Genomic DNA, 18,821 nt, shown 5'->3' with positions numbered 1-18,821 from the left:
AAAAAATTGTGCAAGATATTAAGTTGAAGGGCCACTTGTGCCATGGGAACTGCATCCTGTGCAACATGCTGGAGGGTGGGGCAGCCTAAATTCAGAAACTCAGGTCACCTTCCACCATAATTTAGCATTTATTTCACTTCAGTGGTTGCTAAATCAATACATAATCTTCTCTGGGCTCCAGGCTTTCATCCCTGTATGGTATGGAGACAGTCTTCAAAAAGATTTTTTAGCAACAGTGACAGAAATTACCGAGGGGACTGATGGCATGTTTCTGGAAAGGAGTGTGTAGTCCAGTCATTAGACCTGGAGACTGGGAAGCAGGTCTTGTTAGGATAAAGATTTCTTGTTAGGTTGCTTGAAGGGACTGAACTCCTGATCTTTGGGCCTATAAGCTAAAACAAAACATCCAGTCCTATTGACCCAAAGGCAGAAGTAGACTCTTATCCCTGTGAACATAGTTCAGCTGCAAGAAATAGGAATAAAGCTCACAGCTACCCAGGTCTAGTGTCCCATAGTTGTTCAGTCCATGGCAGATTTATGGGCAGCATTTCTATCTTGGCTAAGTGTTTAATTTTCATGGCACAGTCTATGTGGTGCATCACATGTATGTTTGTGATGCAAGGTTCTCCTTAATCAGCAGTAGAGGCTGAGTCTCAGGACTTATAAGCATCAGTTAAGCTGTTCTCACTGCAAAGACTAAGTGTTCTCTAATTTCAAAATCTTCTGCAAGAGATCCATTTTGTTTTCCAGCCAGCTGTCATCAACTCACCCAAGATAGCCATTCTCAGAAGGGTTCGTCGCCCATTCAGCTCTTTTCAGTGGGGTCCTTTATTTTAGATGCTTAAATGGAAGATGAGCTCTTCTGAAAATCTGGTCAAGCATAGCTACCTTGACCTCACTACAATTACTTGCAAAGGAACAGATGTGTGACTTCCAGTATGAGGAGCACAGTGCTCAGCAAGGGATAAGGTGAGAAGAGGATGTCATAGTAGATTCGTAGCAGGTAGATCATGCCTGACCAATCTGGCTTCATTTTATGACAGGGTCATAAAACACATAGACACAGGAGTAGAGGTAGATGTCATTTTCTTGGATTTTAGCAAGGTCTTCAATACGGTATCTCATCTCATTCTCATAAACACATTTATTTATGAGGCTGTGACGTAGATGTTTACGTGGTCTGGTGGGTGGCAAATTGGCTTAGCAGCCGCACCCAGAGAGTGGTAGTAGATGGATCAGTATCGGCCTGGAAGGATGTGCACCGTGCAGTCCTGCAGGGTTTAGTCCTTGGACCTGTACTCTTCAATATCTTCATCAGTGACAAGTTCGCAGATGATACTAAATTGTGGGGTGAAGTGCATACTGTGGAGGGTAGGGAAAGACTGCAGGCAGACCTGGAAAGGTTAGAAAAGTGGGTAGTACACAATAGGATGCAGTACAGCAAGGACAAATGCAGAGTGCTGCACCTAGGGTGCAAAATATCCAGCACACCTACTGGCTGGTGACCCTCTCAGCAGCACAGGATCAGAAAGGGAGCTTGGAGTCATAGTGGACTCCAAGATGAACATGAGTCGTCAGCATGACAAAATCATCAGCAAAGCTAACCGCACTTTATTATGCATTAGCAGATGCATGATGAATAGAGCCAAAGAGGTGATACTTCCCCTCTATGCAGCACAGGTCCAGTTTTGGGCGTCGGACTTCAAGAAGGATGTGGATAGCCTCGAGAGGGTCCAGAGAAGGGCCACTTGTATGGTTAGGGGCTTACAGGACAAACCCTATGAGGAGAGACTGAGAGACCTGGACCTCTTCAGCCTCCGCAAGAGAAGGCTAAGAGGTGATCTTGTGGTCACCTACAAATTCATTAGAGGGACGCAGGGATCGGAGATGCACTATTCAGCAGGGCACCTCTTGGGGTAACAAGGAACAAAGGTCACAAACTGATAGAGAGCACATTTAAGCTAGATATCAAGAAAAACTTCTTCATGGTAAGGGTAGCCAAAATTTGGAATGGGCTTCCAAGGGAGGTGGTGCTCTCCCCTACCTTGCAGGTCTTTAAGAGAAGGCTGGATAGGCATCTGGCCAGGGTCATCTGACCCCAGCACTCTTTCCTGCCCAGGCAGGAGGTTGGACTTGATGATCTGTTGAGGTCCCTTCTGACCCTAACATCTATGAAACTATGAATCATAGAAAATCAGGGTTGGAAGGGACCTCTGGAGGTCATCTAGTCCAACCCCCTCCTAAGAGCAGGACCATCCCCAACTAGATCATCCTAGCCAAGGTTTTGTCTAGCCAGGTCTTAAAAACCTCCAAGGATGGAGATTCCATCACCTCTCTGGGTAACTTGTTCCAGTGTTTTATTACCCTCCCAGTAAGAAAATTCCTCTTATTATCTAACCTAAACTTCCCTTGCTGCAACTTGAGACCATCGCTCCTTGTTCTGCCATCTGCCACCACTGAGAACAGTCCAGCTCCTTCCTCTATGAACCCCCCTTCAGGTAGTTGAAGGCTGCTATTAAATCCCCTTTCAGTCTTCTCTTCTGCAGACTAAATAAGCCTCATTCCCTCAGCCTCTCCTCGTAAATCATGTCCCCCAGCCCCCTCACCAGTTTCTTTGACCTCTGCTGAACTGTCTCCAATTTGTCTACATCCTGTCTGTAGTTGGAGGCCCAAAACTGGACACAGTACTCCAGATGTGGCTTCCCCCATGCCGAATAGAGGGAAATAATCACTTCCCTTGATCTGCTGGCAACACTCCTCCCAATGCAGCCCAGTATGCCATTAGCCTTCTTGGCAAAAAGGGCACACTGTTGGCTCATATTCAGCTTATTGTCCACTGTAACCCACAGGTCCTTTTCTGCAGAACTGCTGCCCAGCCAGTCAGCCCCCAGCCTGAACCAGTGCATGGGATTGTTCCATCCTACACGCAGGACTTTGCACTTGTCCGTGTTGAACCTCATGAGATTTCTTTTGGCCCAATCCTCCAAGTTGTCTAGGTCACTCTAAATCCTAGCCCTACTCTCCAGTGTATCTACTACTCCCCCCAGCTTCATGTCATCTGCAGATTTGCTGAGGGAACACTCCATGGAGAAGGTGAAGGTATCTGCTTGCTGCCAGAGGTCACAAGCTTCCATCTTCCACCCTACTGGGAGTCCATGCCCTTTCTCTTTTCTAGCACTGCCTCTAGTGTTTCTTCCTCCACAGTCCCAGAGGTCTCCTCCAGCATCAAATCAATGAACTCCTCATGGCAGAGGATGCTTTAGAGCCTCACCACCTCCTCCTGTAGCTCCCTTGCCTGTTCCCTCTAGCCTTGGGCTTCTGGCTCCCAGTTCCTGCCTGCAGCCTTCTATCTCCTAACTTTCGGGTTCTCATCTGCTAGCTGCTTGTTCTGGTTGGGATCCCTGTTTTCTGAGTGTCAGCTCCTTACTCCCAATTCCTACCCAGACCCCTCTGCCTGGATTGTTAGCTCCTAGTCCTGGTTCACAATCCCCAAGTCATGATGCCGGTCTGGATCCCAGCTTCTAGCTTCTGACACCCTGACTCACACCGCAGGCATCCCCCAGTCTGGCTGCCACTGGAAGGAACCTACAAGCCACAGCCTCCACAGCACCAAACCCGGCCCTGAGTGGAAGCCTTGATGGTGAGTGGTCTCGTCTGGACAGAAACCTCACAGGTGCAAGCAGAGGCAGTAGCAATGGCTCTGGCAGAGCAATGTCCTTCAGCCAGTTCCCTGCCTCTTCTCTCTTACTGCTCTTTTTCCAAGCACACCTTCGCTAGCAAACTTCAGCATGAGCAACAGGAAGAAGCTAGGGGAAGGCAAGGAGAAGGAGGAGGCCTTTAAAAGCCACATATCCAGGTGCTGCTGAGGGAGTCCCCTGTCCCAAAGCCAGGACAGCCTGTGATGACTGAAAGATCTGCAAAGGTTGGCTGATGACACCGGGCTGGCAGGAGGGCTGGGTGAGAAGGAATGGTGACCAAAGGGTAGTGTTCTTGGGGGCTGTGTGTTGTAGGACAGGGAAAGAAGCATGGGGGAAGGCTCCTTCATGCTGTGTCAGTCTCCTGGCTGCCATTAACAAAAATAAGATTTGGGTGACGGGGTACTCTCTTATTCCCTGCTTCCTTCTTTATTCACCTGGATACATGCCCCATCCATAAATCACTGTCACTCAGGATAAATGGAGGCCCATAAGTGCCACAAACACTAATGACAACATTCATCAAACACTGAGCTGCTCCATATTGCACCGGTCACAAGGACGCCCACAGCCATATGGACAGCTTTCGCTCCAGCAGCCTTCACTCCCCCACTGCCACCCCCTCATCCTCCTGCAACAGGGCCTTGCCTTTGCATGCATTCATGGGGATGCCTCCCAGAAGTCGGGAGCCACAGCTTAGGCTTCATGGATGAAAGAGACATCAAGAAACAATATATCAGCTCCTTGGTAGACGGCATGACATTGGGGACTGGGAATGGGATACAGAGCCCCTCATGTCCAAGCATCATTCAGCCTAGATGGAAAATACCCAAAGGTTGGAACCTTGTGAGATGAGTTAGTCTTAAGTCAGGTTGCCAATAAAGTTTCCATACCACAAGAAAACCAGTAGCTACAACTGGTCAACTCAATTGAGAGGCCTCAGGGACCAAATAATGACATCAACTTCAGTGGGACAAGATAGTTTGTAGGATGCTTGTGTGGCAGAAAGCCACCTTTGTTTCTCCCCCAAAAACTCTGCTCTGTGACTATTTTGATTAGGATGGGCCCAGCCGAGGATACATACCTTTACCCTAACTCTTTGGGTAACCTGAGCTGGATACATTCCTGAGGGAGGGGGGAAACCTGCTCCCTCTGCCTACGTGACTGGCATCACATACTTGGGTGAGGGGCTTCCTTCCCAGTGGGCTAGAGTCTGTCTGGCAACTAGTGATGTATTTCAAATTGGTTGGCTGACAGCCAACAGGTGCTGGCCTCCATTGGACCAGGTAAATGAGGTCACAAGGGCTATATAAGTTAAGGACTGCCCGGGGGGGGGGGGGGGGGGCAGCAGCCATGAGAGATACTCAGGAACAAAGAAGAGCTGTACCATCTGAAACTTGCTCTCTCTCTCAAAACTCATGATCCAGGAACCGCTTGCCTCCACAGGGAATCTCCACCTGCCTCTGGATGCTACTTGTGAGTAAGCTACCTGAGATCCAACTAGATATATAGCTTGCAGTAACTCAGATGCGAGATCAAAGGCTACCCCAGTCACAGGAGTTTGCTCTATTGGATTTCTCTGATATTGCTGTACCCTGTACCCTATTCAAACCCTACCCTCTGTAACCAATAAAGTTCTCCTTTGTACCTAGTGTGGGAGACTTATTGAGGGGTGGGTTTAATTATGCCCAGGAGGCCCCTGGAGTCAGTGGACTAAGGGAGACTATCCTTTTTGGCCCCTGACTTGGGGAAGTGCCCCAAGTTCTTGTATTGGGTCTTGTACCCATAGGACACTTAGGCCTGTGTTTCCCCAAGGACACAGGCCCCAGACAGTCCCTTCTCGGAGTGGTGGCAGCATACATTACTCCCGGACTCTGCGGTTGGGCTTGAAAGGGAGTCAGCCAGGGCTTAGGCGCTCCTGGAGAGTCATGGGCAGTCCAGAAGGTGGACGGGCATGGTGAGGCAGAAGGCTCAATGCAGGAGCTCCCCCTACTGGCCCGCCACAGCTTGCACTGCCAATGTTTATTCTAAGACTGTATCTGCATACGTGTAGAGAAATTCAGCATCCAGCGCATGAAAGCCCAGTGCAACATTTTCTCTGGAGTTACACCATCACACACCTCCCTCCTTGAGCAGGGGATCTGGAGGGGTGGAAAGAGGTTGTAGTCTGATAGGACTGTCTGCTGCTTGTTTGCCTTCATAGTGGAACATGCAATACAAGCATGATCATTCCCAGGGTGCCAACCCCTCCCTCCTTCAGAGATATAATAGCGCTCTCATAGCAGAGATGGGCTTGACACAGAAATAATTGGATGGTGTTCTTTGGCCTGGCATACAGGTGGTCAGGCTGGATTCTGCAAACAGTCCCTCTGAGACACAGCTCACAAGCCATTTCTTTTTATGTTTTCCCAACATTTTTTTTTAACTTTGTTGAAATCAAAATGCGTTTTATAGAAATATGTCCATTTTCTTGGGAAGCTGTCTCTGAACGGGGTTTCTGGTCAAAACTAGGAGAGACCAGTAGTTTGGGAGTAAAGAGAACATCTAAATTCAGTCACTGCTCAGATTCATGCAGTGAGATGTTTGCTATCAAGGGGAGGCTTTCACTTTTTGTGAACTATTTGAACCACGCTAGTTTTCATTCCAATACAAAAATGAGCCAACATGTCAAAGCCTCCATTTTTGTTTGTTTGTTTCCTGCCTTAGAAAAAGAAAGTCTATGAAAACCAAATGGTCCTATGTTGCATCGTTAAGATAACAATGTCTGGGTTTAATTTAACATAAGTATGCTTTCCCTGTGAATTTCTTAGGTTTGCACAAGACAAGAAAAAATAATGGGGTGAAGGGCAAAGGTAACATCTAACCCTCCTAAGAACAGGTCGATGTTTGTTTTGGGTGAGGTAATTATGTCTGAAGAGATACGGCAACTAACTGGCAGTCTTCCCATGCAAGGTCAAGAGCTGGAACAGCACCGAGTTAGGAGGTTAGGTCCCAACCAAGAGTACACACATTGCTCTACCCTAAGTAAGATCAGCACCGCATCTGCCATTCACAAGCCTGAACTGAGTCCTTCACATTCATGAGCAGGAAAATTCACACAAATGAAAATAAATAAAAGTTTATTGAAATATGAAACGGCAAATGAAAATGGCTGTTTTGGGCCTTTTGCAGCAATTATGTAAGAGACATTCATTTCCTTGTGTTTATATGCAAGTAAAAAAAGATGCTTTAAAGTAACTCTGTAATTTATTTACCCCGGGAAAGCTCAACTGAGATGCAGCATCTGTTTCTCACACTGATCACTTTGCTATTTTCTTTACTTAGTTTTCCAATTATCTCAAGGTACAAAATGGCCAAGTGACTCACCTACGGTCACAGGGTAAAGCTGACTGACATTCAGGTTTATGAGAACCTTTAGCTATTATCTCAGTCCAGCCACTTCACCACACATGCCCCCATAAGGAATGGGAGACAAAACCACGAATGGATGATTTCATAAATTAGTTATGTTACAAAATTTGTATCTAGGGAGGGGGATTAGGAACAATTTGTTGGCAGAGGGGAGCCCAAAATGAGACAATGAACAGTGAAAGTGAAGAACTGGGAAGGCCAGCTCAAAGGACAGACTCTTCTGTACCCTACAGAGAGACGCCAGTGCCTTCAACATAATCTTTTTCTCTAAATCAAGGCATAGTCCCAAAGATAGAATCATTTCTTAATTCTTTCTTTTTAATGGTGAAGCCCATGCTTGGAAAAGTGAGGAATTAATGTCTCAAGCTAGGTATATGCGATGACCCCAAACAGGAACTGGTCAGAAAACAATGCAAATAAAAAGTATTTTGGAGGAAAAAACAAAGCCTTCCCTTCTTCCTCAAAGGTCAGAAGAAAAGAAGAGGTATAGGTTGTAGCCATGTTGGTCTAAGGACATAGGAAGATAAGGGTTTTTTGGGTAAATCCAATCTCTTATTAGACCAACTCAAATAGCTGAAAAAATTGTCCTTTGCAAGCTTTCGGGTATAAATACCCTTCTTCAGGCTGAGGAAGCATCTGCAGTTGGTGTGTGCTCTTCCTGGGTGGAATGAATAGTAAAGCCACAGGCTCGTATGCATGCAAGAAAGCTGGTCAGTGAAGATATAAATTGAGGAGCATGTGTCTAGGGATTTAGAGTTTTGTATTTAGAGATTTGGATCTCCTCAATTTACATCTTCAATGACTAGCTTTCTTACATGCATACCAGCTTCTGGCTTCTTTACTATTCATTCCATCCAGGAAGAGCCCACACCAGCTGCAGATGCTTCCACAGCCTGACAAAGGATATTTATACCCAAAAGCTTGCAAAGAAGAATTTTTTCCAACTATTTGAGTTGCTCTAATGGAAGATATCAGATTTACCCAAAGAACCTTGTCTGCCTAAAAACAAGAGGGGAAGTTAAAAAACTTCCATTTTGGAAGAACCAAAACAAGATTTTCAGCTTGCTTCTCAGGCCCTGTCCCCCTAGTACAGGGAAAGAAACCACAGCCCTGATATTTCATCATACTTGATTCAGAGATAGTTTATAGATCTAGAGGTTATTCAATGCCCAGTGGCTGTAAAGGGAGAAATAGTCTCCTACAGGTATCTGTGTCAGCCTGACTGAATGAAAGCAGCTCAAGCTGTTAGGCAGTTCATGCCTGTTGGCAACCGGCCATCCTTCAATGCAATTCAACCCAAATTGGTTTGTGCACTGGGGCTGTCTCCCTGCTACACGTACTGTGCTGACAGCAGCACGTTGACCCCTGCAGTTGAAGGGAGGTTTCTACGAGCCCATCCCGATCAGGTTCCAGATGTTGCTTTGCCTGTAACAGGTGAGCCTGTGTCCCTGAGTCTGAGACAAGCCTGGCTGGAAGCTGCAAAGGGTGAATGTATTCCCATCAGGAAGGGCTAATTTACACTTAGAATTTTCCCTGCTTCTAGCCAGCCGAGGCGTGGGAGGATCTCATTTTTTTTAGTTCCTAGTCCAGCTTGTGAGCTGCCAGCCCTGATAAAAATAAATGGTGCTTCCTGCCAAGAAGAGAAACCTCATCGCCCATAAGAGAAGACAACAGACTGAGCTTTCTTCTTCCTGCCCTTGTGATCTCACTGTGCCTACCCTGGCAGCAGCCTGTTTCCACTCATATAGAGTTAATCTAGTGCTGACTTGGCAATCCTTTGGCCTGCAGTCTGAATCAGCTCCAGAAGGGGAATGATATATCCAGCTACCCAACACGGACCTGTCAGTCCCAGGCTAAAGGAATTGGGCCCACACACAAAGGCCACTGTACATTTACCCTGCAGTTCTCTGCTAATGAAGATACCAGTGGCTTCTACAGAGTGGACACATACTGCACTTCTTATTAATGATGAAGAGTTTATCAATTAAGCACCAACAACAGGTACAAAAAGCAGAAGATGATGCAATCCCCACCACAAAGAGCTTGCGATGAACAATGCAAGAAGCACTAGGGGTAGGATGTTGCCCATTCAGTGCTTTTTAGGAGAATTTTTTTTTTACAGTAACTTAATATAAGCCCCCAAATGAGCTGTGTTGTGCTAGTATAAGACTGGAGCTATTCAGAAACTGGAATGCCCAACCTTCAAGAGGAAATTCCTTAGGGCAGAAGGCCTTTTTGTTCTGGGTTTGCTCAGGAAGATCCTAACCTGTGCCAGGGATTCCTCAATATTGCCATAAACAAAAAAATTCAGTATCTGTTTGTCCCAAAACAGAGGGAGAAGTTGAAGCATCAGCATTTTCATAGATTGGAAAACTTCCCCCAGAAAGAGCAATCTGGACATGTCAAAATTAAACAACATTCAACATTTGCAATCAAAACAAAGCATTGCATTTGGAAGCATCTCACTGAGAAGGGGGGGAAAAAAAGCCACACTCCTCAACATTTAAATTTTCTAGGGGAAAAAAGTTGATTGACACAATCCCATATTTTGCCAGGAATATTTTTCAGTCTTTACAGAGTTACTGCCAGCTCAGTATACACTCAGTCAGCATCAGCCAGGCTTCTGAAATGCCCATTTCATACCAGCTCAGAGCATTTATACTGAGCAAAGTTATACTGGTGCAAAAAAATCCCCAATGCAACCACGCGCTCTTGTTGGTGAAAGGGGCTCTGTCAGTGACATCAGGTCTGAGATGGCATTTTCAAGAAACATAAGAAATAAAACTGGAGGGACTTCCTGGATCAGTGAGTCTAGGTCTCTGCTCTCACATCATAAACCACACTGATATGCCAGCTCCACCCTAAAGCCTTTTTGCCCCTTTACCACTTTTACTGAAAGTCAATTCCAGATCCTTACTCCTCTGATCAATAGAAATCATCTTCTAATCTCCTGCCAAACTTTATTCATGGACAATTTAGAACCAACTGCTCTTGTGCTGACATTGAACTCTACCTGAAAAAACAAATGCCCGTCTGCGAGGTGTTATCCCAGAGTTCTCACTGTCGGTGTTTTCTTTCTTCTATGGAGGTGATCCTAGCTTGTGAGGATTAGGCACAGTGGGACAACATGGGCAAAGATGCAAGATCCATCACAATGCTTGCATAGGCCTCACTATCTCCCCCTGCAGCCACCTCTTCTCTGCCCTGCCTCAAGAGGTTTGCATTTATTAAGGAAATATGCCTGAGCTTCCCCTTAGAAAGGGGGATATGGACCCTGGGAAGGAACAGCAGCACCATCTAACCTGTCCAACTTGTAGGGAGTTGCTGCTGCCTCAGTTTCTCAGCACTCAGGCTGGAGGACTTCCAGCCCTGCTTGGTTGCTACAGTAAGCAACTCATAGCCCTCCAAACAGGCCAGTGAAGAAAGCCCAACCCGCCCCAATTATCCAAATCCACAACAAATACAAAAAGAGTCTCTCAGTCCCACCTGAGCCCAGTTTTCCCCTGCCTTAAGATCCACCTTTTCACTTCAGCCTGATGAGCTCCTCTAGATCATATCACACGTTTTATCAGACACCAGCTCCCAAATAAGCCCAGAGCTCTCCAAAGACTTCTGTTACGTCTCCACCTAAGAGGGCTTGCTTTGACTGCATGGCCTGCCAGCCATATGATTTTGCTCATTTTCACCACTTGGGGAGGTGACCTAAGCTGTGTCAAAGGTGATAATCAAGCCATCACCCTTTAAAGAGGCTGTCACCCCACAACAGCAGGGAAGTGTGTTGCCTTGGCCAGGGTTTGCACAGCAGCAATGGGGGAAAAATGGGATAATGAAGCAATGAGGACACAGATCTTGTTCTTGTTCTTGGGCAGGATTTTCAGTGGCGTAGGAAGCACTGATCAAGGTATTGATTGATTCCAGTTATTGCTTGTTGCATAGGAGTGCTGCTTCCATGCTGCTCACCTCTTGCCTGAGCCCTTATTATCTGCTCTTTGCAATTATGCTGTGATATGAATGCCGAGCTGCACAAAATCCTCCTAACTACATTCAGTATAAATTTCAAACAAGCAGCCTTTCAAACTCGATAATGTTTCAGGGGCCATTAATCACGCACACCGCCTCACTGCCACGGCAGGTGACTACAAGTTAATAAAAAGGGGGCTGGAAATCAAACTTAAAAATAAAGTGAGATAAAAAGCAACACTGTTGGCAGCAGGGAGTGATACTGGACTGTTGTGCTGGGACCAGGCGAGAGACCTTCCCCCTCCCCCAACCCATGCACACGCACATATACACATGCACACACTCCCCACCCTTTGTGCCATATTATCAGGGTTTCCATACCTCAAGTTCCTCAACTGCCCAAACAGAGAAATATCTCATTATACCCTTCTCTACACCAAGAAGGAGATAGTTTCCAAATCTCTAACCCTTCCCTTCCTAGGTTGCCTTTTGCCCATAATACAAGTAGTCATGTCTCATGCATCTACACATGCACTTTAATGTGCATTAGCCTATTTTAATGTGCATGAAAGCATCACTAAAAAACATGCTTTTTCGTTATTGTGCATTAAAATAGGCTAATGCGCATTAAGCATCATTTTAAACCGGTGGGTCATTTAGACACATCCTTTTCTGGCCCCGTGACATGCCAGAGGTCCGCTACTTTGGAGTAGACTCGATTAATCGAGTCTGCTCCACACACATGAGCTGACGCACACTGTGCTTTGTTGCATGCAGTTGTATAAGTGGTGAAATGTGCGTCAGCGCACAAAAAATGGCAGCGGTGTGCTTTTGAACTAAAACACCTTATATGAGTTTTAGTTCAAAAGCATGCTGCCGCCGTTTTCTCAGTGCTGACGTGTATTTCACCATTTATACAACTGCAAGCATATCAGCACCGGGTGCTTTTCAAAGTGCCCAGCACTTGCATGTGTAAAAATGCCCATGCTCTTTAGTTAATGCGCATTAAGACAAGCTAATGCGCATTCTCCTAGTATGTCACAATGGAGGTACTAGATTTAATAAGCATTAACTAAAGCATGTTAATGCACATGTAGACACACCTCTTATCTCTAATACCTAAGAGGGTTCCTTCCTCCTTCTCAAGGAGAAGCCTGTTTCCATAGCTCTAATACCCATACCCTCTTGTTACCCTGCTTCCATAACCTTCCCTCCCCGTAGGAGGAGTGACCTGCCAGATCTCTAACCACCATAGTGTGACCTCTCCCCTATTATGAATGGAGACATCTTGCCCTTCACCTTGTCTCTCCAGCTTTACCAGACATCCCAATGTACCTCTACATGGACAGGGCACTAGCCCTATCCCCAGTGGCCCTGGCACTCTGTTCTGCACAACATGCCATCTATTGAAACTACTGCAGATTGCTCCGGACTCACCCTCTCTGACACGTACGTCTTCAAATCCATGTGGGAAGGGCTAATGGGATGTAACCTATAGTTTCTTGTAGAGGAGTAGGCCATCTAGGAATACCTTTTCTGAATCCTTCTCTCACTGGCTGGCCTGTGGAAGGAAGCAAGAGAAGGAATAAAAGAAAGAAAGGATGAAATGAAGGCTAACTGAGACAGACAGGGGGGCTTGGCGCAGAGGGCCTCAATTCTCCTCGCGTCATTGGGAATTGATGAAGAAAGAAATGAAGGGGTAGAAAAAACAGGAGAACGCATGATAAAAACCAGATAAGGGAAGAAGAGTGTGTGAGTGAAAGGGAGAGGGGAAGAACGGGAGGGAGAGAGACAGACAGCACTTCACAGCGGCACAGATTCTAATCTTGTTACTGAGTTCAGTTCAGGAGGTTGATACACCCCTGAGGACAGATTGACATTTTGATGCTCCTAGTTAGGGAAAACATGAACTGGGGAAGCTGCATTAACAAGCAAATAAATTTATGGTCGGCTGGCACTGAAATGAATCTCGCTGTTTGTCGGCAGCATTTAGGCAGTGATATATGAACAGGGCGAGCTCCCGGTAAAGCATCTTCCTCTTCTCCCCCTTGGAAACCAATGTTCACAGTGGGAGAGAGAGGGGAGTGGGATTTCCTGGGCTCCCATCACACAGGCGGGTGAGGCTAAACACAACATCCAAGGCAACCAGCCAGATGCGGGAAAGGACGGAGGTAAAAGGTATTTGAGCATTGCAATGTTGCTGACTCAGCATCCTGGCCGAGTAGCACCAGGGAGCCCGATTCACTCAGGGGTGGGAGAAAGACATTCTGGAGGTGAGATGTATTTGATTTATAGCAGAAGTCAGAGTGACTGTGATTTGAAGCAGACTCACATCAGTCACAGAGAAGTGGTAGGGGAAAAAACAATCACTCGGCACCGGAGATAGTCTCGTGCTTAAAGCAGTCTCCTGGGAGTCCAGATGCATTGGCACTAATCCCAGAACCGCTGTTAGGCCCATGGTGTGACCTTGGGCAAGCCATTTCACCACTCCATGCCTCAGTTCCCATCTCCCCCCAGTGGGGCAGGGAAGGGATAGGGACGGATGTCCACATGGTCTCTCTACTGCTCTTGAGACAAAAACAAAGTAAGCCCTGTCTACTCACTCACACTCTGCAGACTCCAGACACGGGGCAGTGAGGATGCTTCCAGGCAGCTGCAGCTCCTAAGATCTCTGCCTTGAAGGGCAGAATAGCAGGGGGCAGCATGGACATATTCACAGGATACTGGGCTGTGTCTCCCATCACTGGAGTACCCCAGCAGTGAAGAACAGCAGCTAGTCATCCATGCCCACGGGATCAGAAAGGAAAGATTCCCAGGCCTGATTCTTCTGGTGTTAATCAGGCATAAATGCACCAAAAGGAGTGGAGCTTTCCTGATCCAAGGGGAGGGGTGAGTCAGACCCAGTGCTCTGTCCTTTCTGCCTTTATGAGCATGGCTAAATAGCTGCTGTTTTCCAACTGAGGCTATAGTGAGAATTTATAGAAATAATAATAATGATTAATCATACTTTGCACTTCTCTAGTGCTTTTCTTCTCAGGAATTCAAAGCTTTTTGGAACATAAATTAGGCAAGCTTCACACTCACCAGACAAAGGAGGTCAAGGGCATACCAAAGTCATTTTCACCCTCCGCCCTGCCTTCAGTGCAAAACAGACTGTCTGGAGCAGTGAAGAAGCAGGGGCCGAGCTAGGAAGGGGCTCGGAGGGCTATAGCCACCCCAAAATTCACCTTAGCCTGCCACCCCTCCCAACACCACCCCTCTTCCCCGGGCCTCCGCCACCTGTCCTGCACAGCTGATCCTGCCCCACTCCCGCCCACAGCCCACATATGCATGGCACTCCCGGTCCAACCAAATAAGTATGTTCAGCTAGAAGATGTATATAGCACAGCCTTCCCCAATTTTCTGTCTAACCCAACTCCCCCCTCCCCCCCACACACACACACCAGGGAGAGGCTGGCAGAAGATCAGCGCACACCAGTGTAGGAGGGAGAAAGGAAGGCTTCTGTCCCAAGTGGAAACTGCAAGGGGTACCAGGGCTCGTACAATGGAATTGGTGGAGCTGGAATTAGCGGAGTCCCAATATTCCCAACCAGTGTGCCTGAGCAGGCCCCACATTATTTCTCCGACACCAGATGCACGCTTGGCTCTCCAGCCAATCTGGATTCATTCCCTGTCACCCCGCAGTCACAGATAACTCAGGGCTGGGGATGAAGTTCCAATTTCCAGGCTTGCTCTACGTCATTGCATTTTGGGCACAATCTGGTCAGACTGTTCCCAAGCAGAATGAATGAAAAAGAGCTGGAAGGCAGAGAGGGAGAAATGGAGTTTCCAGTCCCAACCAAGTCCCCATGTGGCTGGTAGAGCTGCCATTTGGGTCATTGCAGTCGATAGTCTGTTCCAGGCTGATTCTGGGAACCAGAACCATCTGGCAGCAGTGACCTCATTATAAATAAATTGCATTTTAAGGGGAAAAAACCCTAAACATTTAACAAAAAAAATAAAACCAAACAATCATTACTCCCATGCTTACAGAGACATCCATAGACAAATGAGCCCACTGTTGCAAATGCAGCCATAAGGGGATAAATACAGACAGACAGTCTTACAGAAGCATACCTATCACTGCAATTCTTCAGGCATCCTAGCTCGAAGGGACCAAACACAGGCATATAGGGACACAGCCAGACAGAAAGTAACACTAATGCACGTAGAGAAAGGAACAGGCTTGGCTAAATTCACTGCATCTACAGGCACATAGGCACACTGACTCTTCCAGATGGAGCATTTATAGGGAGCCACACTTTTGTCATTGTCAATTTTCATAGGAGGGTCAGGGGACTAGAGGTACTGGGATGCAGCTATCTCACTGGGGAAGACAGGGGGAACAGTGGCCACCTGGTTAGAAAAGTGATCACTGCGGGAATATAGGAAAACTAGCCAATTTCTAGGGAGCTGCATTCTCTTGGTGCATTTGCATACTGCAGCAAATGATTATTATCTCCTTTAGCACATGCAGCCTCCCTGTTAAAATTAAGCCTGAGGATATTAGGGAACAGACCTTCATTTGGGTAAATTTTCAAGGTCCTTCATATCTCCTGCCACCAGTTCCAGGGTCATGTGACTCCTTCAAAGAGCTGCTCTTCAAGAAGGCTCAGGCTTATCGGCGTCCCTCAGACCAGCTCATTTGCCTCACGGCATCTCTGTATCTACCGTGAGACACACCGTGTACCTGCAGCAAGTGACCACAGATGATCCCTCACTGCAGCATTTCCACAGCATCCTAAACCCACTCATATCCCCCACAGGCATCCACCCTTTTGCTATAGGCAGGGAAGAGGGGTAAGCAACTCATCATTGACCCTCCAATAACTGTCCTTTGGGGTGAACCTGAAACAACCAGAAACATTTATCCAAGCCCAGTAGCTTTTGGAAGAGGGACTGGATGAAATGGGACCACAGAATAAAACAGCATGGAATCAAACCTGCCCCATTCTATGCAAAACTAACCTGAGGAATCGCTCTCTGTTGGGTTTTGCCCACCTCTGTCTTCTGCTCTTAGTATGGGATCCCTAGAAACAGGCTCTCTAATAAGCCTGTGTTCTGTGCTCAAGGCCACCGCAAGATTATCTTATTTTTGTATACAGACCCTAAAACACCCCTGAGCATCCTGAATTTTCACCAGGTCACTGTGGGGCCTAAAACACTTTCTCATGATCAAAATCCTCCTGGTTTCCAATTTTTTGAAGGTCACTCCATCCCTTGGGCTCTTGTTTTTTTTCACATAAGGCACCAAAGAGTTCATAACAATTTTTGTTCTGTGATGATCCATGTTGGTTGAAGCCAGCAATCAGAAGCCAAAAAACTGTACGGCTCAATGCCAGTCCATTCAGCAACCAGACAGTCATACCAGAGCAGGCCTGGCCAGGCTTCCACCGGCTTGAGTCCTCTAAGGCTCCATAACTCCCAAATATGCCTTTTACTCCATTCTATTGAACCCATTCTCATCTCCCTGCTAACCTGCCAACATCCTGCTAACATCTCAAGTGTCAGTCTCCTACGATGATGGTTTCTTCAATGGATGCTGGAAGACTGCAGCTAGCCAGCAGCCAAATTTTCCTCCCTCAGATGTATTTTTTGCAGCTGGGGAGAAGGGGAGAATGCATGAGCTGTGATCTTAATATGGCACTATTGCCACCTTTACATACACGTCAATCAGGGTGCGGCCTAACTGCATTTGGGAATTAGCCATAGGGAGTACAGGAGCACTACAGAGACCCAACACTCCAGGGAGGGGAGAAGGAGAAGAGGTTGCCTGTGGTAGAGAAGAGAAATGGGGAAGAGAGATGAAAATAAAGGATAATGCAGGAAGAGAGGCGTCAAGAGAGAAAGAGAGGAAGAAGGAGACTAGACAATGAGGGAAAGAAAAGGGGAAGATGAGAGACAGAAAAGGAGCAAAGACAACAGTGTGAGGATGGGAGCTGCAGTTGCTACTCTCCCCTCTCATTCAGCCTTGGCCACTCTGCTCTACTCCCATCCATTCACTAGTGCTAGCGAAGGAGTATTCATCCACAGCTCCTGCCACCTGGATCAGTCTTTAAAATCTGCATGTGTAAAAATATGCAAAGTCCAGAAGAATTAAATCTGGATGGTCTAAATCTCTAGCCTTAATCACACCAAACATACCTTCTGTAGGCACAGCTACACAAGATGCTTAATTCCCATTGGACTAATTCTACTGTGCATTAGTGCAGCCGGCAAAAACCGTGCTAATGCACTAATCTGGAGTAGATTAGTCCAATGAGCACTAAGCATCACACAAAAAGCGTTCATCTGAGCTAATGAGCAGTAGCATCATTTATGGCACATTAAGTTAGTACCTGTTATTACAGCGCATTAATGAATGTGTACATGCACCCTGTGAGAAGCTCATTCATTTTAAGGGAGTTATACATGGAGTAAAGTGCTCCTCATTGTATGAAGACCCTGACTATATAACTTCCTGTTTAAAAGATTTATCCCCAACTCTGGACTCGGTCCTCAAAGGAGAATAGATGTTCCTCCCGACTCTGGAACTGCTCTTACGCTTGAAGATAAGCATGTATTTAAGCACTTTGTTGGCCCAAAACTGGAGTGCTAAATGTTTTGCCGCATTGCCCTATGACGCACTACTTTAGAACTACATATGTCAGTTGGCCCACTCCATCATTATCATAGTTAAAAATACAAATTTGTAAGCAAAGCCGATCCAGAATTTTGTGGGGAAACAATTTTCAGTCAGAAAATATTATTTAATTAAATTAACTTGTTCAGAAAGGTTTGTTAATTCCAATACATTTTTATTTAGATAGCTAGCTAGATAGATATCTCCACTTCTGTTTGTTGTGACTTTTTAAATTAATTTGATATTACATTGCTATGTTATGTGATCATTTGTAATATAATTTGAAACAGAAGTTGAGGTAAGAGTGTCGCTGCCAAATTTCCAACTTTAGTGAAATGAAAAATGCCAACCTTATTAAAGGGAAATGTTTTAATGAATTTAAAACTCTGTTTTCATGTTATTCTGTAGTGCAGGAACTTCTGAATGTTGCTGTTTTGCTCTGATTCAGAATGAAAAAAAATCTAAACCCTGGGAAAAACTTGAAGGCCACAGGGTCTGAGTTCTCTGCTCTGCTCACCCACTCCATGTGCTAAAACAAACTTATCCTATTACCCGTTCTCCTCATTTCATAACACAAGATTCAATCCAGTTCTTTTCATGAGAGTAATCTACTCCACCCAAAACCTATATTGCAAACCAACTGAAAATATATCTTCTTTAAAGCACCCTGACACTGATGCTCTTCCCAAATCATTGCTAGGTATTCAATCTGGGAATGTTTTAATGACGAGAGTTGAAATGGCTGGCCATCTAATAATTTCATCCTTCTTTGAAAACCCTAAACTTAATGAACTATATATGTACACACACACACACATACATACATACATATACACACACACACATATATATACATACATATACAAACACCCACCCACATATATACATATATGTATGTGTGTGTGTGTGTGTGTGTGTGTACACATACACATATACATACACACACACGCAATGTACATCCAGCAGTGCTACAGAATGAGATTATTATATTTTTATTGGGGTAGCACCAAAATCCCCATGCAGACCAGGACTTTGGTATGTTAGGCCCTGTACAAATATAAGACAAAAATGGCGGGGAGAGTTACGGTTAGGTG

At 45.9% G+C, this 18,821-nt stretch overlaps 1 long non-coding RNA gene across 4 annotated transcripts in view; it reads right to left on the bottom strand.

Annotated features, from left to right (window-relative positions):
- The window catches only part of LOC132244473 (uncharacterized), a 174,612-nt gene that overhangs the window by 88,358 nt on the left and 67,433 nt on the right, over positions 1 to 18,821 (bottom strand). For 3 of the 4 annotated variants that reach the window (XR_009455903.1, XR_009455904.1, XR_009455905.1), the window contains exons 1-2: positions 13,670 to 13,935; positions 12,504 to 12,627 (exon numbers count right to left, since the gene is read on the bottom strand). This is a non-coding gene — a long non-coding RNA (uncharacterized LOC132244473). Of the gene's footprint in view, positions 1 to 12,503; positions 12,628 to 13,669; positions 13,936 to 18,821 lie in introns of those variants that run through there. The other variant, XR_009455906.1, reaches the window with a different exon arrangement.

The sequence above is a fragment of the Alligator mississippiensis genome, chromosome 12 (genome assembly GCF_030867095.1).
Source record: "Alligator mississippiensis isolate rAllMis1 chromosome 12, rAllMis1, whole genome shotgun sequence".
NCBI classification, from domain to species: domain Eukaryota; kingdom Metazoa; phylum Chordata; order Crocodylia; family Alligatoridae; genus Alligator; species Alligator mississippiensis.
Note: the sequence above shows the minus strand (reverse complement) of the source record. Positions and strands in the feature narration are given on the sequence as shown.